The sequence below is a fragment of the Vicugna pacos genome, chromosome 11 (genome assembly GCF_048564905.1).
Source record: "Vicugna pacos chromosome 11, VicPac4, whole genome shotgun sequence".
In the NCBI taxonomy this organism is placed as follows: domain Eukaryota; kingdom Metazoa; phylum Chordata; class Mammalia; order Artiodactyla; family Camelidae; genus Vicugna; species Vicugna pacos.
Window position 1 is genome coordinate 94,373,915 of NC_132997.1, and position 24,644 is coordinate 94,398,558.

Here is a 24,644-nt window from a genome sequence, read left to right on the forward strand (position 1 = left end):
TCTGTCCCATGTGGTCCACATCAACTCTACCTTCTACTATTAGGCTGAGTCATCAGAGGTGCATTTTTTCATTTCTGGGCTAAAAGTTAGATTTCTCTACTCCCTTTCCTGCCACCTCCCTCCACTCCTGGTATCCTGCCCCTAAATCAATAAACGTTGGGTAAGTGAATGATGCCACAACTTGGGTGAATCTGACTTGATCGTGTCTTTCTTTTCACAGAGAGCACAGCTGCCGTCCATGTCGGGTGTGAGCCTCTGCTCCATCTCTCTGGAGCCTGGAGGCCAAGCATGTGACCCATGTCCGTGTGTTAAGACCCACCTGACACCTGCACAACACCACCAGGTATGTTGCTTTTATCTTCATGCGTGCATCCCACAGAGTAAGTGAGATGAAAAAAACCGATGCGAAGCAAGTATTTTGTCAGGGCTGAATGGGGTGGGAAGAACATCAACTGTGAGACCTCTGGGGAGCCCCTTCCCTTCCTGAGCCTCAATTTGCACATCTGCAAAGTGGAGCTAGTGGTCCCTGCCCTGACTCCCTCCTGGGCTCGTTTGGCAAGGCTCAGTGGGAGTGCGATATTCTCCCTGCATTTTGGAAACTGTAAAGGGCTTGACAAGGATAAGGCCATCTAATTAAGGAGGAGGATAAACAAAAGCCACCAGATGACTGGGGTTTCAGGTAGTGAACTCAGTCCCATCCAAAGGGAAATACCCTACAGGTGCCTCATCCTTTGCCATCCCCTAATGAGTAAACAGCCCAAGCCTTTGTAACTAGAGTCATTAATCTGCAAACTAAAAAGTTAATGGCCAGCCAAGCTTCTTCATCCCTTTGGGCGCATGGTGTATATTCAATATGGCTCCACGGAGCCAACCAGGAGCCCCTGCTTGACGAAATGATCTCTGTTGGGCTGGAAAAGACAGACACCCTGACTGTTTGACCAACAAATGTATAGAAAATAGTGGCCGGTAAGTAGCAATTATGTAATAATCTTATCCAAAGAAAATGTGGGCTCAAATTAAGATGATTTCACCAGGAAAACATTAAGGTGTACAAAGAGTTCTTAATAAATAGAAATAAATAGTGCGGGGTTTGCGCCATGGTTATTTTCGATGGTTATCTGCCCTCGCTGCCGCTGTTCGGGCTGCATTTTCCGTGGGGCTCAGAGCAGCATTTTGCTCTACAAAAACAACTAGCTCCTTCCCAGCCAATGATTACTTGTAATTATGCTTTCCCCTGCTATTATTCTAATAGACCTGTCATGTTGCTTGAAGGACTCTGGCGTTTGGAATATACGATGGCTTTTATGGATGGACTGCTGGAACACTTAATATAGCTCTATTTTTGAATTATCAAGTTCTATCCTTTTGAAGTCTGTGTTAGTGGAACTCCTATTTATGAGATGTGCTGTGCTTAAAGGTTTGCTATTGATAAAGAGGTCCAACAGAGCCTTTATCGTTAAGCACGGCAGCATTCTCCCTGAGAGATAAATAGCAGTGCTAAAAGGTATGGTGTGTACCTAGGCTGCAAATTACTAGCCAAGTACCTCGTAACAGTGTACTTCAAAAATACCTTTATGCTTCTTGTTTGTTCTCTTTTCCATAGAGATGAATGACATTTCTTAAAACATAGAGGGGTGGATGCATGCTGGTCATCACTGGTCATCAACATCACTCGGGCTGGTGGAACGTGTTTGTTCGGGCGCAGGGTGGCTGGGTATATGCATACGCGCGGCTTACATCCTCTGTGCTTAATGTTTCAAGAATTTAACTTGTTTTAAGTTTCTTTAATTTAAAGGTGGGTATGGCTGGACTCAAGCACTTTTTGGAGTCGGAAGAGAGTTTATAAACAAGGATGACTGTTGTGGGGGATCTAGAAAATCCTACTGAGGACTGAGCAAGGGCTGGCAGCTGGGGTCTTTGGGTAGTGATATGTGCAAAGGGTGGGAGGTGGCATTTGGCTTCTGGCAGAAGGGGCTGGCAGCATGCAGAGATCTTAGAAGTGGGTGGCCTGCTGGAGAAGTTGTCATCAGAAGTGGTTCCCAAAAGTCTGATTATCTGGGCAACTTGACCACCAGCTGGGTGAAAGTTTCCTTTAGTTGTTCAACCAGGTTGTTCTTTTGTGGACCCAAAGTTGCAGGCATTTGAGGCTAAAGTAATTGACAAGGCAGGCACTTTCTTTGGCCTTGGGTAGCTGTCACATGGGAAGACATTGTGTGGTTCACACACACAGGAATTTGGGGTCAGTGGATGGTCTGGCTGCCTCATCGTGTATAGAAATGCATCTGTGATACTCCAAGGTTCTAGCAAGCATCTCTGATGCAGACAGAACTCCCTTGGCAGCTGACATCAAAGACACAGAAGCGGGACTACGGAGCAGCCTTTGACCGCTGCTAGAATTTGCATGAATTCCCCAAAGAAGGCAGGCTGCTGCTCCGGAGTGTTTGCCTGGTGTTTTTCATTTGGAACCTTCATGCGTCAGACCCTGACTACACACTGCCTGTCTAATTCATCTTCACCCATATATTTTACCATTACGGATAGCCTTCCCCTTAAGCTTGTCTATTTACTAGCTGGTGTGACAGATGACAGCAACTCTGAGCCATGTTAGATGGCATTTGTATGGCTCCGATGCCAGAAGCATTCTAAGCGGCGGTGTTGCATATTTATTGATCTCCATATTCCCGATAATCTGATGCCCGTCACATTTGACAACATTATGTGGAGAGGTCAGCTAGACAGGGCTAATGAAACTGTTTCCAAGATGGATGTTGTTTTCCACAACATTACCCTTGCAAATAGCTGTCAGTGGGGCATTTCACTGTCGGGCTAGGCATTTGAGGATTTTTTTTTAATAGTTGATGTTAATATTAAACAAAACCTGAAGCTATTAAATCTTAGTATTTATATACGATAGAAAACATGGATATCCTGGCATCTTTCCAAATGAAAATCTTATTAACAGACATGGTGCTTGTGGCAAAGCAATTGGAGATTGGCTTGGCTGTCGAAATGTTTGACGGATTAGCTTGAGATGATGTGAAGGGCCAAATGGGAACTGGCTGAAGTCTGGAGGATTAAACCGGCAAATAGAAAGGCTGGCTGCAGACCAGAGGCACGTGGTGCTTTTCTGACCGTGTTTCCAAGCTTCCACACTGCTGCGAACAACCAGGACAAAACGCGCTCGGATTTAGATAAAGATTTACAGGGAAAAAGAAAGAAAGAGTATGAAATAGTGTTTGCAAAGAGGATCCCATTTAACAAAATGCTACATGTGAATTAATGACACAGGAAATGCACCGGGAGCAGTAATGAAAATATTAAAGATGGGTTTTCCGCACCTGAATCCAGAGGTCTTTGACAACCCAGCAAAGGGACAGTTAGAGACTTTCTCACTATCTGTCCTGAGGGTCACCATGTTGGACAGTGAACCTGATGACTCTTCTAAAGAATCCATCCTGGTTTAATTCCAGATGGATACATATTGGTTAAAGATTCACTGAAGAGTTGTAAGCAGCTATGTACTGATGTGATTTTTGAGAAATTTGTTGCATATCTCTGTAGGGCCACTGAGAATTTTGGATTCTTTAAGAAAAACATGGGCAATCTTTGGTCTGAAATGCACTATTTTACAAAGGTAGGTATATTTAATTGGTTTCTTCATGACAATGTTCCTCTTCCAACTCTACTTCAGAGTGGACACAAACAAGGATATATAATGGAATTAGTAGTACTTGGCTACTGGCTCATCCAGAACTTTCTCAACAATGAATTCATTTATTCAGTGCTAGCATTCAGGAACACGAATCCACCACATTGCTTATAGTCACAAAAACTGAAGAACTTCTCAACTTGTTTATTTTGTAGGGTTGGAGGAAGGATGCCAGAGAAGAGGTGATTAACTATTGTGCCTTTTCCTTTAGTGGATCTCTATACCTCTTTCCATCATGGCCTTTTGCATTGTGCTGAATGAAGAGGTAGAAAAGAATTGACGAGCTCGAGAGCAGTGAAGTTCATTGCTGGGCAGATGCTTCTGTTCTTTTCATTTGGAAAGCTTGCTTCTCCTTCATGCCCCCTCCTCCGCTCTCATGGGATATATACACCATTAAGAGAGCATGTTCTCTCTTTGACGAACACCTAAAAAGTAACAGGGGAAACAAAGTCTGGTAATGGCAAAAGTTAGCTCCAAGTAAGGTAGACTGGTACAGCATGCTGCCTGCAATTTGAGAGACACAATTTTCTTTAAAGAAAAACATCAACCAAAAAGTCATACGTGAGAGATGCAAGTTAAAGCTACCCTAGGCAGCTTTAATTTAGGCATGAGCCAATTACCTGAATAGTAGTTGCTATAGTAACTAGTAGATAATATGGCGTTTATGTTGCTATTGAGATATCTTGTACTTTACCGGAATAAGAAAAAGCAAAGGCTTCTAGGAGCAAAAAGACACTACGTGAAGGGAACATTTCTCATAACCATTTTACTTCTTCCATTTTACTATTTATTTGTGATGAAATGGGCTTGTACAATTACAGATAACCTGGGGGTGGTTTGTTGTTACTGATATTTTCCTGAAATGTCCCTTCAAAAGCCCAATCCCTAGGGCATCTCTGAAGGAGTCCTGGCTGTCATCTTGGATGGCCACCACGGGGAGAATTCTGCGGCTAGGCCTGGCATTCTGCAAGGTGTAGACCAACATGGGTCAGCTGAAGGTGAACCCAAAGGTCAAGAATGCTCAAGAATTCAGATGCTGTTGGAGGCTGTCATGTTATGCCTTTAATGTTATGCATCATGGGGTATTTGGTGGTTAGTGCAATTTTAGAAAGGATTTGAGATCCTTTCTGGAGACAATTGCAGTTTCTCAAGGAGGACTTGTGATGAATGAACCACAGTTGTCTCACATCCAGGGCTGAAGCTGATGGAGAGGCAGTAGAGAACAGAGGAATGCGGGCAGTTGCCACTTTGCTGTGTGCGGGAGTCTGGCAGGCTGACCCTAATAACTCAGGTCCCAGTTTGGATTTGGGGGCCTGTCTGCTGACTCCATGGCAACCCCCCCCCAGCAGTTGCTCTGCCTTTCACTGCTATATAGCACCACTTCCAAAACTGGTTTGGGCAAACTCCGGGTGCTACCAGACCTTTCGAATTCTTAAAGCAAAATTGATTTACATTAATTTAATTTAAAAACTCATGTCAATTAGGGCTTTTTTCTTTGGGGGTAGAATAGGGGGTTCTGAAGAAGGGGAAATTCAGAGGTAGGGTCCCGACAGCCCCAAATGATCATAGTGATGGAAACAAAACTTGACTGCATTGCGATGTCTCCATCTGTACATACTCCTCACTTCACACACTTCTTAAGCAATTTTCTCTCCACAAGATGACACAGAATAAAGTAAGCATTGTCTTTGAAGCCAGAAAACCTGAGTTCGAGTCTCAGTTCTGCCATTTCCTAGGATTGTGGCCTAAGGGAAGGAATCCGTGAATATTTCTCATTTGTAAAATGCTCCTAATAATACTCCCCTGATCAGCAGGGACTGGATGAAGCTAGAACACTCTGGCTGAGCATCTGGCTATGACTTCCATCTCTTGACAGCTGTTCTGTATTCCCACACTGCGCTGGCCAATCCCAGATGTCAGAGACTCATTTGATTTCTCTGGCCTCAGTTTTCTCGTTTGCAAAATGGTATCCTTGGCCTTGCCAGCCTCAGAGATGCCCTGCTGCTCTTCACATTCTGCGATGATATGGCATAAGCTTTCCCAGGTTCCTAAATGTTGTTCCCTTCTGAGTCTTCATGGCCTAATGCAAATTCATCTTCTTTTCCTGAGTTTGAAGAGCTGCTCAACTGAAAAGTTGGTTTGAAACGAAGTCTTGTATATATCACAGGCATGGCTTCTGGTCTGCAAGGAACAGAAGAAATCAATTTGAGCTTTTTGCCTTTAGGCTGATAATGTGTTTTAATTCCCATTTTACAAATGAAACAATTGAATTTTCTGGAGCTTAAGTGACCCATCCAAGACCTCACCACCCTCAGTATTTTGGTAGCCCCCACCTGCTATATGTTTGATCTCCCAGGGGGTTCACCAGAAGGGGGAAGTTCCAAGGAAAAGTGTTCAAAGGGGGAGGCCAGTGCATGCATCTTTCCTCAGTTACTGTCAAAACAAACTGCATCACCTGAGAGGCAGATGGTGGGCCAGGAACCCACAGGAGGTGGCAGGAGGGAGAGAGAGGGGCATTGAACTGTTTGAAGAGCAGTATTTGGTCACCTGATTCAGAATTCCCATCTATCTCCACAGCTCTCAGTACCTGAGACCCTTCAGCACCTCACCTCACACCATTGCCTCCAGATTGCAAAACCCATTAGACTGTGAAGTAAGCCGAGTAGGAATCAATTTTTTGTCTAGCCCCTGAAATTCTTTGGAATAATATGTCAAAATGGTTATCTCATCTGTTGCGATTGGCTTGAAAATATCAGAATTTCTGTGGATATTTATGAGATTTCCATGTACCATCTGGCTCTCGCCATGTGAGGGTGCCTACACAGATGCCTGGATAATGTATAGGGAGCCAAGCACGTTTATTTTTACAGAGGGTAATTATTACAGCCTCTCCTTCCTGAAATGAGCCTTTTGTTTTATGTTTTCAGCGAGAACTTGTGAAATATTAAGATATTTTACGGCCTTAATGTTCTGAATTGTTTGCCTCTCCATATTGCAATCTAAAACTCATTAACAGTTGAACAATTTAATCAGAATGAATCAAGTTGTGAAATGGATACACGGGCAGTTCACATAGCCATAAAGCATGGCTGAAACTTTTCTGAACAGCTTAATAAAACTTAGAAGGCAGCAGGAAATAAATGATTATCCTGGACAGTATCAGGGTAAACAGAACCTGGAGCCATGAACTTGGTAATTGTTCTTTCCCACTCAGCACATTTGCCAAGGCTTGGTCTTAATTCATGGGATGGACCAATGAGGATAGGGCCTTAGGTTGACAGTCCTTCTGTAAATTCTTTCTCTTAATAATAAGCATGATTAAGGAGGCAAAGCGAAAGTGGGTACATTAACCCTGACTTCAAATTCCAGAAGTTTTCCTTCACTACAAATAGTCCCCAGGGACGCTGGGAGGCTCCAACCCACAGTTTCTGGGGAAGACCTCAGTTTCAAGATGGACTTATTCATTGTACTTTATAAATATCATTCATCCCAGAATTCTGTCTGCAGAGGTAGGCAAGTGTGTTTTGTGGAAATGGGTGTTAGTTTCATTTCTCAGTTTGGGTTGTATCTACATCAAATACTGTCTGACAGAGTTGGCTGTATTATGCATTTGAATTCAAGGCCATCAGTAGAGTGACCAATGTGTCCTTGATTTTCCAGAAACCAGAGACTCTCAGGCAAATTGGGATGGTTGGTCCCCAGCAAAAGCCCCAACTCCAGATATTTCCTGGTCTCAGTGCCTGAAGTTACTCTCCCTTCCAATTTAAGAATTATGGCTACAGCTTCTCAATCAGATGATTATCCAGAATTGTTATATATGTATATATATACACACATGTATATATATACACTCATATATATACACACACACACACATATGTGTGTGTATGTATATGTATATATTATATATGTATATATATATATATATATATATATATATATACACTTTGTTCTTGTTCATAATGTTTATCCCATCTTCTTCTGAGAATGAATTGAAGCATCTACATATAGGCTTCCAGCCTATGTCAGGGTATTTGAAGTTTCCCCATCCCTATGTGTTCAGTGAAAACTTGTAAAACAACAAAATACTCTACTGCTTTGATATTATGAATTCAAATTGCAACCGCTACACCATGCCTTTTTTGTTACTTTGTAATCTGCACCAGCAAAGCACCATTGCTATTCAGCACAGGCTCGTGGGTCCCAAGTAGTGAAACCCTTACAGTCTTGTCACTTTGCTTTCTTTCTCATTATTAAGCTTTCACCTTCAGGGTTGAGTTTGTTGGACAGACACGGGCTTCTCAATATCTGATCTGACGCTTTTGACCTGTTCAATCAGAGAATTCTAACTCTACCACCCCCTGGCTGTGTCACTGTGGACACATTCTGTCCCACATTATGCCCCAGTTTTCTCATTTGAGAAGTGGAGTTGGTAAGACTGAGGCTGTAGTGGCCAAATGGGTCACCATAGCTACAACCCTAACCAAAGTCCTAAGGGCTGAGTGCTTTGGTGTGCCAGAACATGCGTGGTCGTGATTTGGCGAAGTCTAACTGGGCACTGAGGGCTGATCTGGTGGGCAGGGGCCCATTTCTGGCTGGTTGGGGGTGTGCTGATTCTAGTGTAAGTGCAGACCCTGAGCCCATAATTTCAGGGGCACCTTATGGCCCATGGTCAAAAAGGCACTGTCAGAGAAAGGGCCAGCTCAATTCTTTACGAATTATTTCTGGGCTTGTGGAATGTTTCAAGTTCAAAGTCAAGTTGATTGTTTTATCACAGTTTGTATACAGAATAATCCTTTCCCAGTTCCTTACTTGAGATTTTGTTCTACCTGGGTTTACTTCTGAATACTTTCCCTAACTACCCATCATTGAATTAATCAAAATTTGGAAGTGACGTGTTATTTCCATTTGTTTGATGGCTACCCTTAACATTTTAACATGCATATTTATATTATACAAATAATTAAGTTTCTCAGTATCTTTATCCTTCTTCTAAACTATGAGGTCATTAAAACATTACATGTATCCAGCAGTAACAATGAACGCTTTGGCAGTGTTATTTTATCTGTCCCATTATTACCATTGTTATTATCATTATGGAATATTTTATAGCAAACCCCAGATATCACGTGTCACCACTTAGAAATACCTTAGTTGATAAGAACTTTTTCTCCTTAATATAACCACCATGCTATTATTAGCAAACAAAATTAGCAATAATTTCTTAATATGATCATCTATCCCTTCCATACTTAAATTTCCCCTGTTGTCTCAAAAATCTCTTTTTACAGATGATTTGGCTGAATAAGTGGCCAAATAAGGTTTGCATATCATACTTATATTTTGAAAAAAACGTAAAATGCCCCATGGCCTGGATTTAGCTGGTTGCTTTTACTTGTGTCCTATGATTTGTTCTTCTATGCCCTGAGGTATTATAAACTCTTGTTTCAATTCAGTGACTACTTGAAATTCAGGACTTTTTGGGTAACAGCCCTTCCAAGATGTTGCCATGTACTGATTGCATCACATCACGAGGCACAGAAATGTCTGGTGTCTCACAGCTTTATTGATACTAAGATTGATCAGGGTTCAGGTGGTATCGGCTAAGTTTCTCATTATGAACCTCTCCATCAACTTTTCATGTAATGCTTTTTAAAAATTATGGTAAAATATACATAACATAAAACCTGTCATTTTACCATTTTCAAGTGTACAGTTGTGTGACATTAAGCAGATTCACAATGCTATGTAGTCATCACTCTCTCCATTTCCAGAACTTCTTCATCATCCAAAACTGAAACTCTGTACTCATTACATAGTAACTCCCTGTTTTTCCTCCCCCGGCTCCTGGCAACCACCATTCTCCTTTCTGTCTCTATGAATTTGCCTCTTCTGGGTACCGCACGTAAGTGGAATCACTCAGTATTTGTCCTTTTGGACTGGCTTATTTCCGCTAGCATAATGTCCCCTGGGTTCATCTGTATTGTAGCATGTGTCAGAGTTTCCTTCCTTTATATGGCTGAATAATATTCCATTGTAGAGATAGGTCACATTTCGCCTATCTGTTCATCTGTTTACGGACATTGGGATTGCTTTTGGCTATTGTGAATACTGCTGCTATGAACATGGGTGCACTCTCTTGGTGCTTTCATTATTGACTGATGCTCTTTGTCTAGATCCATTACAGGCAGACCTCATTTTATTATGCCTTGCTTTATCGCACTTCCAGATATTGTGTTTTTTTACAAATTGAAGTTTTGTAGCAACCCTGTGCTGAGCAAGTCTACTGGTGCCGTTTTTCAAAAGCATTTGCTCACTTTGTATCTCTGCATTACATTTTGGTAATTCTCAAAATATTTCCAACTTTTTCATTTTTATTATATTTGTTATGGTGATCTGTGACCAGTTGTCTTTGATGTTGCTATTGTAAGTTTTTTGTTCTTTTGTAATTTAAAGTATGTACATTGTTTTCTGGATACAACTGCACTGCACACTTAATAGACTACAGTACTGGCAAACCAAAAAAATTCATATGACTCACTTTATTGCAATATTTGCTTTATGGTGATGGTCTGGAACTAAATTTGCAGTATCTCTGACGTATGCCTATATTTCATTGTAGGTCATAAAATGGTGACTTTCTAATATTTTCTGTTTATTTACCAATTTCAGAATAATGAGTTAGTGTACCAGTATCCCGTAAAGGTGACCGATGAGGTGTTTGGGTTTTTTTTTCAACTAACTTTTTTTTTACAGCTTCTAAAGTTAGTTCTTGTGTCCTGTGACAGTGTTCCAGCGGACTTGTATCACTTCTTTTATTTCTGGCACAATGAGGTGTCCCAGACTAATCTTGTACATTTCCTACCTGACGGGAAGAAGCTCCTTTTCTCTTTTCTGCTCACCACTCTGCTCTCAGAACTTCACTTCTGAACAGCAAATGGGTGACCCACACCAAGCAATTTTCCAGTTCTCTGTGGATACCATCTGAGTGTCCTACAGTTTAATTCAATTCTGACACTGTCTACCTGGAGATAGCATCAGATCTCCCAGGTTAAAAGCTCAGTCCCAAAAGACTGCCCTTCTCTTCTCCCCCTTCAGACACCAACTGCAAGTCCAGGTTTCACCTGTGCTTCTGATTGACTATAAATTGGAGGTTCCCATCACCCCTCCTCATGTTCAGTATTTACTAGACTGGCTCATAGAACTCTGGGAAACATTTATGTTTATCAGTTTATTATAAAGGATACAGTTCAGGAATAGCTGGATGAAACAGATGCATAGGGCAGTATATGGAGGAAGGGGTGTGAAGCTTCCATGTCCTCTTTGGGAAGGCAGACCACCCCCTGCATGCCCAACCCTCCCCTACTGCCCAGCACCTCCATGTGTTCACCAACTGAGAAGCTTACCAAACCCTGCACTTAAGGGATTTTTATGGAGGCTTCTTTTGTAGGCATGATTGGCCATTGGGTATTAATTCAACCTCCAGCCCCTCTCCCCTCCCTAGAGTTTGGGGTGAGGCTGAAAGTTCCAGCTTCTCTAATCACATAGTTCCCCTGGCAACAGGCCACCATTCTGTGGTTATCTGGGGGCTTTCAAAAATCACCTTATTAACATAAGCTCAGGTGTGGTTGAAAGGGTTTTATTAAGAATAATGGAAGATACTCCTTTCATCTTGGTCATTCTTATCACTTAGGAAATTCTAAGAGTTTAAGGAGCTCTGTGCCAGAAATGGGGATGAGATAATATATATTTATATATATTTTATATATAAATTTATATATATTTTATAAATCACAATATCACACTACTCATTCCTGAAATCAGCCACTTTTCCAATGAGACCTGGTTCTTCTGGGGCATGGGCTTCAGACACTACAATCTGGGTACTTGTGTGCTCACTGCTGGTGGATTATCACTGTTTCAGGCTTTTTGGTAAACAGAGCTAACATATATATATTTTTAAAGAGAAAAATTATAAACTCATACTGATATTTTTAATCAGTATTTTTACTCCTTTGACTTTACACTTGTATATCTTTTATAATGAAAATCTTGGTTCTGTTGAGTTAACATACTATTTCATTCTAGAATATGTCTATAGTGGCTTCAAAATAGTAATACCAACATACATATGATAAGATGCTGAATGGTTTCAGATTTTTTTCCCCATTGTTGTTCTTAGATTATATCCCATTAGGTATATACAATCAAACACAGTGCTTTAACATCAATCAAAGTAAATTTTTTCCCTTTGTGTATCTATAACACCAACTTGATATATAGTTAGATTCATTCGTTTCAACATGCTTTCAAATTTTAGAATTTTTTTTAAGAAAAGAAACATAAGATTCTAAACTAAAAAACTATATGTAATATATACTAACATAATATATATTTTAATTATATATAATAGATATATCCACAGAAGTCTTGCTTCCATCCTTTCCTATTCTGTTTCTTTCTTCCTAATGAATTGTAATCATTTTCATTAGTTTTTGGCTTATACTTCGGTTGTTTCCTTTTGAAATTATAAACAACTTCCTTTCTTCTGGGAAGAAAGAGAACATACTTTTTCTTTTCTTAGACGAAAGATACGTATCTTTTAGTGTGCTTGGTACTGCACTGCGATGCTGTCCTGAGAGCTGGGTATTTGGGCTATTTGCGTCACTTGGCTATTATAATCAATGCTGAAATCAGTAGGCTTGTGATTACATGGCTTTGCATTTTTGCCAGTGTATCTTTGGGATAGATTTTTAAAAATGGATTTCTGGGTTAAAGGGTAACTGCAGAGTAAATTTATTAGACAGTGCCAAATTCCCCTCACTGGTGCCTTCTCATTGTGCACCCCTGTAATCACCTGCAACGTAGGAGCCTACCTGTTTCCCCACCACATCAGCATCATTGACAGAGTATATTGTAACACTACTTTAGTTACTGGGAACAGTTACAACATTAATTTGTATCTTGAGATTCCTATAGCACATGGAAAGTACAAATTTGGGCCCCTCATTTATGCATGTTGGGGTTTCTATTTCTTGGATGTTTGGGGGGGTACTTTCCCCCCACCTAGAACCTCATCAGATGACACTATTTCTCTGATTCTTCCTAAGGTGGAATTTTCTAGTCACATTTTGATGGAGGGGGCAGCCTTTTGAGGCCTTTCTATTATGCTGTCTCTCGGTGTGGGATTCCTTCCCACTGTGGGCCAAGGCCCAGATTCCTGTCCTCCTCTGGTGTTCTGCCTACAGCCCTGAGTGGTGGAACCTGTGTCTGGATCTGATACCCTCTTGGGCATCATGTTTTCAGCTTCTTTGTTTACCACTCTGGTTTTGAAGGCCCTCTTTAATTCTGGTACCTGGAGATTTCCCTTTCTTTCTTTACAGCCTTTCTGTGTACTACATGTTTTGGTTACATTTGATGTATATATTTCTATGTATAATGAGTGGGAGGGGATTCTACAGAATCTCATGTCTCCATGTTGCTGGAGGAAACTCAATGCGTATTTTTGAAAAAGTTATACCAAGGTAGGTAAGTAAAATGGAAATTGGGAGTGAAAAGATCATTTGCTATGTAAAAATATCCTTTAAGGATGGACTTCTCTTAATGTGTTGAAACTAAAATTTTATCTGTAACCAAATTGAGTTTGTGAGTATTACTTAGAATGGGGTATACCATTTATGCCAAGTTTCTGTCTCTGTCTCAGATGTGAGGACCCAGGGCAATGGGCTACATATTTCTGGCAGTGTAGGCCTGAGCAGAGGAAAAAAAAATCACTAAACGATCCTTTTGGCCTCATTCCGAAGTTCAAACTCCAAACACACCACAAAACGTGGTGTACCAGCAGGTTTCTGGGTAGAATAGATTATGAAGAGAAAAGAAACCAGGATTACCCCTAATGGGATAATTAGGAGAATCCTTTAGTCAATATTGTTTAACTTCCTTTCAGATTCCTAGTTGCCCAATGAATGGTGTTAGCAGTGCCTTCTGATAATTTCTGAAAGGACCTAGAGCCGACCTTTCCCCTTTCCAATGGGTGGGCCTTTCGTTTCTCTTCTGGAACTCCAGGTATTTCTAAATTCTGGGCTCTGCTGGCTGTGGTTTTGTGACAGCAATCACTTTAAACTGGAATTAGCCCAGATGGTGGAGGATGGAAAACAGCGTGTTGCGCTTTTCTATGACGCACGGTCAGCTCAGCTTGGATGCTGATGCGCCTTGTGTGCTGGTAAGAGTGGCGGCTCCCGGATGATTCATGTACTGAGAACAGGTTTTGGTGTTACCTGTTGCTGTCTTGTCCCCCTTAACCTGCCAGCGTGTGCCCTGTAGGTATGGAACTTTTAAAACTTTTTTTGAAGAAGAGTTTTTGGAAATCGTCTCTAACCTGGATAACTAAATCCTGACTGGTCTTCTTTCCTCTGATTTCTCCCATATTTACAAATTCTAAATGAATAGGCCAAAATGAAAACTCTTGTTAAGTTTTCTAAATGGAGACCTGATCCTGTCACCCCCTCTGCTAAAAACCCTTTGGGGAGTCTTCTGAAGAATCGAGCCCAATTTCCAGGCCTAGTACCCAGGCCCTCCGATGGGACTTGATGGCTTTTTCCTCTTCCATCCTCCGTAGCTGGCAGCCCAGATGCCCCAAGCTCTTTTGTTTCTTCCCGCCTTTGCTTGTAGCTGTTTCCTGGCCTTGTGACACCGTTCCCCTCAGAGGCCATGCCAATAACCCTTGACATGTAGGACCACACGGGGACCAAGGACCGACCAAGGACAGTTGTAACAGGACTCCTGGTCCACCGGTTTTGAGCATTACCTGTGATAGCTCTGTGGCTTTATCTCTCCTCTGTGGACTCTTTCTAGGCTTTTCCAGCTTGCTGTGGCCCTGTGCTGAGATCGGACTTCTCAACTCTGCCTACCAAATTCCTACTTCCCCTCAAGACTCGCTGCTCTGGCTCCCAGGGCAGGTCCTCCATATTTCTTAAACCCTTCCTGAGCATTTGCCATGTTAAAATTGTAAACCTTCTCCAGTTTTTGCTTGGTGCCCCTGTCAGAGGAGTCTTCTTGCCTGGTAAGAGGAGATTACTTGGTGAGACAAATGAATGAAAGAATACATTCAAACAGGTGTTTTCAGTTAGGCACCATTTTGCCTGGAGGAAATTGAACCAGAGTATCTGGTGGGGCCCCGTCCTACTGTGTGAGGAAAGTGGGCATATTTCATCCTGTTATTAGCTAGTTTATTGCCCTCAGTCTGGCCTGCTCTGCCATGAGGGTTAGACTGGTTTCCTAGACTGAAAGTATCAGAGGCCAGAGACTGGAACCTCTCAATACTCCATAAGAAGAACTGTTCCTAACAGAGAAGATGCCAAGTAAGTCAATGAATGAATCAATAAAAGTGTGTGAAGGGGGAGAGAAAGTCAATCACCATGATGATAAAAGGAATCTCTGGGAGCTTCTGGAAAGGATCCAAGGACCTGGTATGGACAGAAAGGGCAATACAAGATTACTTCAGTCCAAGGAAAGAGGTTGAGCTGAGCTATGTGTGCAAAAGAGGCAACTGTAGTGAAAAGAGGAAGGGAGTCAAGTGGCCTGGGCTTTGCTTCATTGTGACCTTAGGTCAATTGTGCCCAACCATCTAGCTGTGCATTCATTTGTCTATCCATCTGTCTATTCAGCCATTTATCTATCTACAAACGTCCATCTAGTCTTCCATCAATTCATCTGTCCATCCACCTAAACATTCATCTCCTGTCCATTCATCCATCTATACATCTGTCCGTCCATCCATCCATCTGTCCATCCATCCATTCAAACATCTATTCACCTGTCCATTCATCATCCATCCATCCGCTATTCATCTGTTTGTCCATCTATCCATCTATCCATCATTACCAAACACCCACAGTTACTAGTGACTAGAAAACCAGATATGAGAAAGACACTATCTCTCCCTTCATGGGATTTAGTGTGTTATGGGAAGAGTGTCACAAATAATTACTGTGTAATAAGATAATAACTTCAGAAAAGCCCTTTCTCCTCAGTGCTGAGAGTGAGAGCACCTTGGTTTGCCTAGAGACAAGAAAGGCTTCCAGAGGAGGCAGGGTTTGAGTCCTGACCTGAGCAAGGTGTTTATTACCCTCAGCCTCAAACTTCACCTCACGTGTGCAAGGGAGGCATGGGGCCAAATGACATCCACCTAAAGATTTCTGTGCTTTCATGAGTGGAAGGTGCACATTTTGTATTGAATACTAACAAGAGGCATGGAGACAGGTGGGGAGACAGAGCCAGTTTAATACTTGGCTACGATTGGGGCACTGCATCTTTGAGAAGCCCTCAGAGTCTGTCCAAGAACTGGTTATTGCCCATGGGCAGTTGGAGGAAAAGCTTGCTGCCCCCAGTTACTTGTTTCCTGGGACAAGGCTAGAAGTGGGCTTTTCAGACTTGTTCTGGGCCCTGGGCCCATTGTCTGTAGTGTGCCAGGAACCCCATGAATTTTAATAGCCTCCATTCAGAGTGATTAAAACCTTAATGAAATTTAATTATCTTGATGTTAAGCATTTTGTGTTAAGTTATTGCATTCTGACCACTCATTGTTCACTGCAAGCTCGGGGCAGCTAACCTACCTCTCCCTTAATGGAAAAGAAAGTTGAATATATTTAAATGAAATCTCCCGCAAAGTAATTGCCTTCAATGAAACACCAAGTAGGCGTCAGGATTGAATTTATAAATCTGGCGGCTGCAGATGAGAGCGACCATGTTTGGAATGGTTTTCATTAATCCAGGGTCTCCAGAAGGAACGATGTGAAAAGTTCAGAATGGAAGTGACAGGTGTTTATGGTTTGCAATTGCATTAAACAGGCTCTTAAATGCAGGTTAAAGGCCTCCATGAAATATAGAATATACCTTAAAACGTGGTCTAAATTTTTGCCATTTTGGACTTTGCATTACTTACCCACAGAATTAGCGGAGCTTTCGGTTAATCAACTGTCAGTGTAAACTGCGGTTGAGAAAACTGCTTATAAATACCGGTAAGCACAGTTTGCTTGGCCTGTTGCTTTTTTTTTTTTTCCTCCTTTCTTCTTCCCCTGGGCCTTCCAAAGGCCTTCAGCTGATGGAGAGCTTTTAATTTCACATTTTGGCCCCCACCGCAGGTGATAAACAAAGGTTTCCCCGCTGCTCTGGCTGGGGTCAGTTATCCGGCCTCCCAGTCAGTCCCACTCCCCGTAATCACACACAAAAGGTGCCTGAGATCCACAGCTAATTTGCGGCCTCTGTTTAGCAGAATTTAATAGCAGGTATTACTGCTGCCGCGGTAATTAAGGACCTTTGTCAATAAGACGGAATGGATGGCCACACTTGGTTGTAATCAGTGGGCTCTCGAGAGCCAGAGGAGTGAAAAGGGAGAGAAGCAATCCATTTTGTGAATAACACAGTCCTCCCCGGCCTCCCTCCCTCCCAGATCGGGCAGTGGAATAATAATTCCCCAGGCAATGAAAGTACAGGAATAAAAGTACTTACCCTCCAGCCGGTGATTTTTTTTTTGACTTTTTATTTACTCTACTGAGCTTTCTTATTTGCTCTAGGCTGCGTTTGATGAAGTATTGTTTAAACAGCACAGAGCAAAATGGATGTAGGGAGGTGGGGAGAGGAGGAGGGATTTTAACCAGGTGGCAGGGAGGCTCCCTGCTTTAAGGTGGACAGCCATTCGGTGTATCAATTATTTCTCCAGGATACAAAAAAAAAAAAAAAAAAAAAAGACAAAACCAAGTGGCTTCGTGAAGAGGTGGAGGGTGTCATTTAGAGCTGTCTCTGAACATAGTCATTCAGCTCTAAATGGGTCGCCTGTAACAAGCGAGAAGTGAACTTGGGGGAGCATTGTCACCCTGCGCCTCCTCCCTAATGTACCGCTGAATGGCCCTGCAGAGGGGGCGGCAGGGGAGGGGAGGGGGCAGGGGCTGGCGGCCACAATTCAAAGAGACCTTCAAGGTGTGTGCCCCTCACAGTAATTGGAGAGGAAGCTGCCTTTCCCTCGCCGATTCCCAGCCTTTTTACCGGTTTTAACAGGCATGATGCTTTTAATAGTGCTTTGAGTACCATCTCTTTAGACGCCTCTCCCTTTTTAAAGCAGCTTTAACTATACTCTTTCTGTCGCTAATGTCTGAAAAACTTCTACCTTTAATCATTCCCGGATGAGGCGGCAAACAAGCAGCCCCTCTTCTTTAGCAATTACGGCTGGGTAGTCGCTGCCGCTGCTGCTGGGAAGGGAGGGAGCGGGCGGCTGCAGGAGGGAGCAGGGGAGCTGTGAGGGTGTGGATTGTGGGGATCTGATGCCAAGCTCAGAGCCTGGGGACATCCAAGGGGCTTCTTGTTAGGGGGACGGCTGTGGGTCAACTTTAAGTGCCAAATCTGCAAGGTGGAAGGAAAAAAATCCATTTGACCACTATTAACAATGCACCTGGATTTGGTTAATAAAAAAGAATTAAAATTAGTTTTGTGGCTATTCCAGGAACCCCCCTCCAACCTCTGCCATCCAACATACACAGTTTGCTTCTTTCACCTTTAGGAGCCAATCCCAAACTGGGCTGATGGATGAGGTCTTTCTGTGAGATAAGCTTGAAGGGTTTCGCCTGCACTGCCGGGCTGGGTAGGGATTCAGGTTGGGCTGGTTCCAAATGCAGGCTCATAAATGCATATGGAGAAGGAGGGGTCCATCATCTTCTGAGGACCTGCACTCACGCACACACACACAGCTTTGGGGAGGGCAGGGGTGGAACTGGGATGGCGGAGGGGCCGGCCATGGTAGTCCCTGTTTCCTTATCCATCCCACTTGTGGCTTCTGAACACAGGCTTCTCTTTCTGGAACGATTTGTCAGATCAAAGTTCAGCAGATGTTTCAGAGGTGAAAACCTTCCCAGAGAGAGGATCTGCAGGAGTGGAGGGAGACGGGGCTTCTTTAGAGCGTTTTCCAAAGATATCAGCCTGGAAAGCATCCCTTTGGTCCCTTTCTCTCCAAGCTTTAGGATTCAAGTCCTGACTCTGGAGCAATCTAGTTTGTTTTGTTAAGCCATTAAAAAAAGTCTGTAAAATGCAGGTAAGAATAGCTTCTATGTTCTCAGCAGGGCTCGTGAGGGTCCATAAGGTGATGCTGATAAGACACTCAACTCACTGCCTGAGGCAGAGGGAGGTGACCCATTCATATTCGGCATTGTTTATCCTCTACAGGTTCAATGGATTCCTCTTAATTATCTAGAGGACGGAGTTGGGGGGTGGGGGGGGTGGGATTGCAGCCTGATTCTGGGGCTCAGAACAGCAGAGCATGTTCTGGACTTCCTGTGATTGTGGGGTTGTGACTGTGCCAATATACTTATACCACCAGGCATCCACGTAGTTACCGACCACTTAGGAAAGTTGTGCTTTGCACAAAATCACAAGGGAGAAGTGACTGCAGAGCTGGCTGGCCCGAGAACGAGGAAACATCTTTCCCAGGTCTGCCCTCAGAGCCATGAGAGGAGGGATGCTGTCATGGGCTGAATAATGCTCCCTAAAGATACAGTTGGCCCTCCATATTCCTGGGGTTCTGCATCCATGGAGTCAACCAGCAGTGGATCCAAAATACATGAAAAAAAAATTCCACAGCGTTCCAAAAAGCAAAACTTGAGTTTGCCATGCTCTGTCAACTATTTACATAGCACTTACATTGTATTTACAACTATTCACATAGTATTTATATTTACAACTATTCACATAGTATTTATGTTTATAACTATTTACATAGTATTTACATTGTATTAGGTATTGTAAGTAATCTAGGATTATTTAAAGTATAATAGAGGATGTGCGTAGGTTGTATGCAAATACTACATCATTTTATATAAAGGACTTGAGCATCCTTGGATTTTGGTATCCGTGGAGGGTCCTGAAACCAACCCCAGTAATCTGTGAATGTTACCTCGTAGAGAAAAAGGATCTTTACCTCTCAGTTTTATTGAGATATAATTGACATATAAAATTTGTATAAGTTTAAAGTGCACAACATAATGACTTGATATATGTACATATTGTGAAATGATTACCATTAAGTTTAGTTAATATCCATCACCTCACATAGTTAACAAAAAATTTTTCCCTTGTGATAAGAAATTTTAGTATCTACTCTCAGTAATTTTCAAATATGTAATACAGTATTATTAGCTATAGTCACCACACTGTACATTAATCCTCAGAATTTGCTTGTCTTATAACTGGAACTTTTTGACCACCTCTGCTTACTTCCCCCACCCTCCACCCACTACCTCTGGCAACTGCTAATCTATTCTCTATTTCTTTGAATTTGGTGTTTTAAGATTCTGTGTATAAGTGAGATCATACAGTATTTGTCTTTCTCTGTCTGATTTATTTTACTGAGCCTAATACCCTCAAGGTCCATCCATATTGCCACAGTTAGTAGGATTTCCTTCTTTCTTTTTCATAGGTGAATAGTATTCCATTGCAAATATACACCGATTTTCTTTATCCATTCATCTGTCAGTGGACACTTAGGTTGTTTCCATGTCTTGGCTATTGTAAATAATGCTACAATGAACTTGGGGGTGCAGATGTCTCTCTGAGAAAGTCACTTTGTTTCCTTTGGATATTTGCCCAGAAAGTGGGGTTTCTGGATCCCATGGCAGTTCTCTTTTTAATGTTTTGAAGCTGCTCCAGACTGATTACTATAGTGACTGCACCAATTTACATTCCCACCAGCAGTGCCTATTCTCCACATCCTCACCAGCGTTTGTTATCTCTTGGCTTTTTGATGATAGCCATCCTGACAGGTGTGAGGTGAAAAAGAGTCTTTTCAGATGCAATTAAGTTAAGGACTTCTAGATGGGGAGATTATTCTGGATTATCTGGGTGGGCTGTAAATACACATGTCTAATAAGAAGGGCAGAGGAAGATTCATCAACACAGACAGAAGAGCAGAAGGCAGTGTGGCGATGGGGGCAGAGATTGGGGTGATGCTGCCATGAGCCAAGGAAAGCCCACGGCCACCAGAAGTAGGATGAAGTAAGGAACGGACTCCCTATAGCCTCCAGAGGGACACAGCCCTGCCAGCACCTTGATTTCAGCCTCTGGCCCCTACAACTGTGAGAGGATAGATTTCTCTTACTATAAGCTACCCGGTCTGTGGTAATTAATGCAGGAGCCACAGGAAACAGACACAGACACCTGGTGGAAGGTCCTTTCCCATAAATGAGTCAGGTGAACACCTGAAGAGAGGGAGGAAAGGTTCTGTGCCCCGGACCCCTCAGCCAGGGAGGACTCCAGGTGTGCGGCAGGCGTTCTGATACCTCTAGGATTCTGTGGGGGTGCACTGTACTTGGGGCATTGACTGTGGGGTGCACTGCACCCTAGCCCTCAGGAAAAGGGGTGTTGGGCAGGCATGGGTGGCCCTGGGGAGGGGCCACTAAGCATACTAGGTGACTTTAGAGTTCTGGAGCAGGCCTCTGCCAGGCCTGGTTCTCACTGGCTCAACCACAGAGCAGGGCCGAGGCTGTGGGCTGCAGGTCTTAGGACCCCCCCCCCGGCCATTGGCAGACCTGGGACAGACAGAGGTTACACACCTCATTCCATTTAGTGAAAAGAACATATGAAAAAACAGAACGAACATACCTCACAACCACTTTGTGGGCAATTTCTTATGCAGAAATGAGTATGTTTTCTCATGTCATATATAGACATGTCCCAGGTCTGTTCAGCACTGTTTTTATAGGTCTTACTCCTTTACACAATAGACTTAATATTGTGGAATACTCTTTTTGGTTAAAAGGTAGATTGTTTCCACTGTGTCTGTTGTAAACTCTACTTTTTCATGTTTGGATAGTGATTCTAATTCATATAGCACAGTAGAGTTTGCAGTTCAGATAGGACTTATTTCTTGATTGATTTTTTGTTAATATTTATTGGGCACTCAGTATGTGTTATGAGGAAGAAACGAGAGACTGTGGCTTAGAGGAGGCAAGAAACTTGCCCAAGACAGCTGAGGGTGATGGTGGCCCCAGGCTTGAACACCCACAGCCATCTGACGGCACAGTTTAGCTCTTAACTCCTGCTCTTTTGGAAGCTGAGGGTGAGAATGGCATCTGGGACTGTGATGTGCCTTTGGGAGATCTGGCTGTGCCTCTGTAGATGGCACCCCTCCAGGGCTGCCCTGGCTGGGCCCAGCTACATCTTCCCTGCCAGGTCTGTGCAGAGTGCTTGGCGCATGAGCCCTCAAGGAGTATTTGTGGTTTTGTGTTGAATTATCACCGGGAATTTAAAAGGCCCCTCAGAGCATATTCCTGCTAAATGTGATCTCTTAGAAAGGCATCTCTAAATACAAGCAGAAGTCAAGTTTGGCAGACCTTCGAGACACAAAGCATATGCTTTTAGTTTCTATGAGGAGAATTGTCAAATTGTTCTAGAAGCAAAATAATTAAAGGGTAATGTTCACCAACTGGACATCACGGTTTACTGCAGTTCTGTCAAAATTGCTAGCAAACCTGAATGTTCGTTTCCAGAGTGGAGGACCGGCGAGAGAGAATTTCTGCTGCTTGCAGGGAGCCTGTGGGCTCCCACAGTGCCTTTGCTCCACATCTGGCTCTCAGTCGAGGAGAGTGTCTGCTGTCCTGCAAGTCCAGGCAAGAGCAGCGGGCTAGCTGGGAACCCAGAGCCGTCTGTCAATGGAGCACATTTCGGCTTTGCATTCTACTCAGAGCTCTGAGTGGGGCTTAGCTGTGTTTGTATGACCTGCAAATATGAAGCAAGTGTCTGGATGGTGAGGTATGGTAGAGGGAGGCAGCAGGGCCATGTGACGTAGGCTGCAGAGCAGGGAGAATGTGGCTCAGACAGCTGGCTAAGTTCGGGCTGTGTGACCCAAAGCAAGTGTCTTAACTGCTCTGTGCTGCAGTTTCTAGACTGGACAATGAGGAGAATAAATGTATCAGTCGTATAGGTTTGTTGATAAGCTGAACTATGATAAACTCACCCAGTGCCCAGAGTAGTGTCTGGCATGCCATCTAATACTCCAGAGGGGTTCACTGCTCTTGTTAACGTTTTGGAAAGTATGGGGCTCTCTGAGCCCACAGACCTGGGACAAGCCCTGTTCCCACCACTCAGCAAGGCCTCCTCTGAGTCTTGGTCTCCTCTTCTGATAACCACGGAAGGTGATGAGGCCTATGCTGAGGGATGACAGGGAAGATTAAATGGGACACTTTGTAGAAAGCATTAGATTCGTACAACCTCTTAACACAAGTTGCTTCCTTCTTTCCCTCCAGGCCTTCCACAACTTAAGGAAATTTGCTCTTTTAGCAGATTCTTTGTCTCCAATCTTGATCCTTTTGGCAGCCATTTAAGGCCATTGACTCCATCTACCGCATTAGGTGACAAATGTTCTCCACTTGGGGGCCTCTTTGTGCCTACCTAGGCTCCAGTGCTGTAGGAATTCTGTCCCTGTCCCCAAGAAATGACCCCCCTCAGGGCGGTACCAGAGGCACTACAGGAATTGAGTTTCAGATGCTCAGTGAATACGTTTTTAGTTTAAGTTTGCCCCAAATGCCACAAGGGACAGCCTAACACTAAGAAAGTATTCCTTGTTTGATTTAGAATGTAATCAGTCGTCCTGAATTTTTTATTTGCCAAACCTGGCAACTCAATGGCCCCTCCTGCTCCATGAAAGTGCAAGATTTGGGGTCACTGTCCAGTGGTTTGGGGAATCCCTCTGAGATCACTGGGCCGAGGATCCGACTCTCCTCTGTCCCTTCTTTGGTCTTAGGGCCCTGGGCAAGTCCTCCACCCCCACCCCCCATTCTGTACCCTGGTTTCCTTCTCGGCACTGGATTCTCTCTCCGTGGTCCTTTCTGATTCCCTGTCTTTGACTTAAGAGTTGATAGAAGACATCCAGCCAACTCGGCGTTTCGGTCCTGTGTAGACACAATAACCCACTGGCTTGATTGCATCTTTCACTTTTCAAACACTCGCTTTGGCTTCATGTGGACACAATCCAAGTGCCTCTGACCTGCCCTTTCAGTCCCAATTCTCAGCACTTGTAAGAAAAAGTCTCCTTGTAACACAGTCCAATCCCCAAGCTGGGTCCCTAAAGGGTATTTTGAAACCCTTTTAATTTCCAATCCATTAAAAAAATAAATCTTTGGAGGGTTTTCTTCCTACGTAGCAGCATGCTTTTTGGCTCGACAGCTGTCAAACTGAAAAACATTCAATGAATTCTCCAAGTAATTTAAAAGTTGCTCCAGCTGAAATACGGGGTGATAGCTACTCAGCTGAAAGGGTACCATTTGTACCTGGGTAATTCCATTCACTTGATTTTTTTCTTTTTTCCTGAGGAATTACTTTCCTAAGAAGGAGGAGGAGTACATTTTACTCAGTTACAAAATGGATGTTCTGATCTAACTTGTGACTCTATTTCTAATTGGATCTGCCTTTCACCGCACCCCTGGGAAGGGCGATCTCTTAAACCATCGCTTGTCTTTGGCAATAATTACTTTTGGTTGTGAACAAAAAGTCCATTTGGGGGGCTCTGTTCTGTGACGTCTGTGTGTATACATATAAAATCCTTTTAGGATCTAAGCCTCCCACTCACGTATGAGTTTCCTTCTCTTTAGAGATTAAAATGCAGCAGCCACTATTTGTTTTGAGCAAACAGAGTGCTGTGAAGTCCTGTAATAGCTGGTTGGGGGATTTGGAGCCACACATTTTCTTATTAATCTTGCGAGCACCTTAGAAGGTATGCGGGTGCCTCCCAGTTGCATTCACTCCATACTCACTCGCTTTAATTTCTCAATAGTTTCTCCTGCTGCCTTAAGTTATGGTTCTGCTAGCTTTATTTTTGTCCCCTCCCCCTTCTCTCTTTCTTATCTTTCTCTCCTCCTTCCCTCCTTTCTCTTTCCTTCCTTTTCTTCCTTCGTGG

General features: G+C 43.1%; 1 long non-coding RNA gene across 1 annotated transcript in view; it reads left to right on the forward strand.

The window, feature by feature from the left end:
• The first annotated feature begins 223 nt into the window (after nucleotides 1-223).
• LOC116278696 (uncharacterized) overlaps nucleotides 224-24,644 on the forward strand; it is a 33,151-nt gene continuing 8,730 nt past the window's right edge. The window contains exon 1 of the long non-coding RNA XR_004188028.2: nucleotides 224-343. This is a non-coding gene — a long non-coding RNA (uncharacterized lncRNA). The remainder of the gene's footprint in view (nucleotides 344-24,644) is intronic.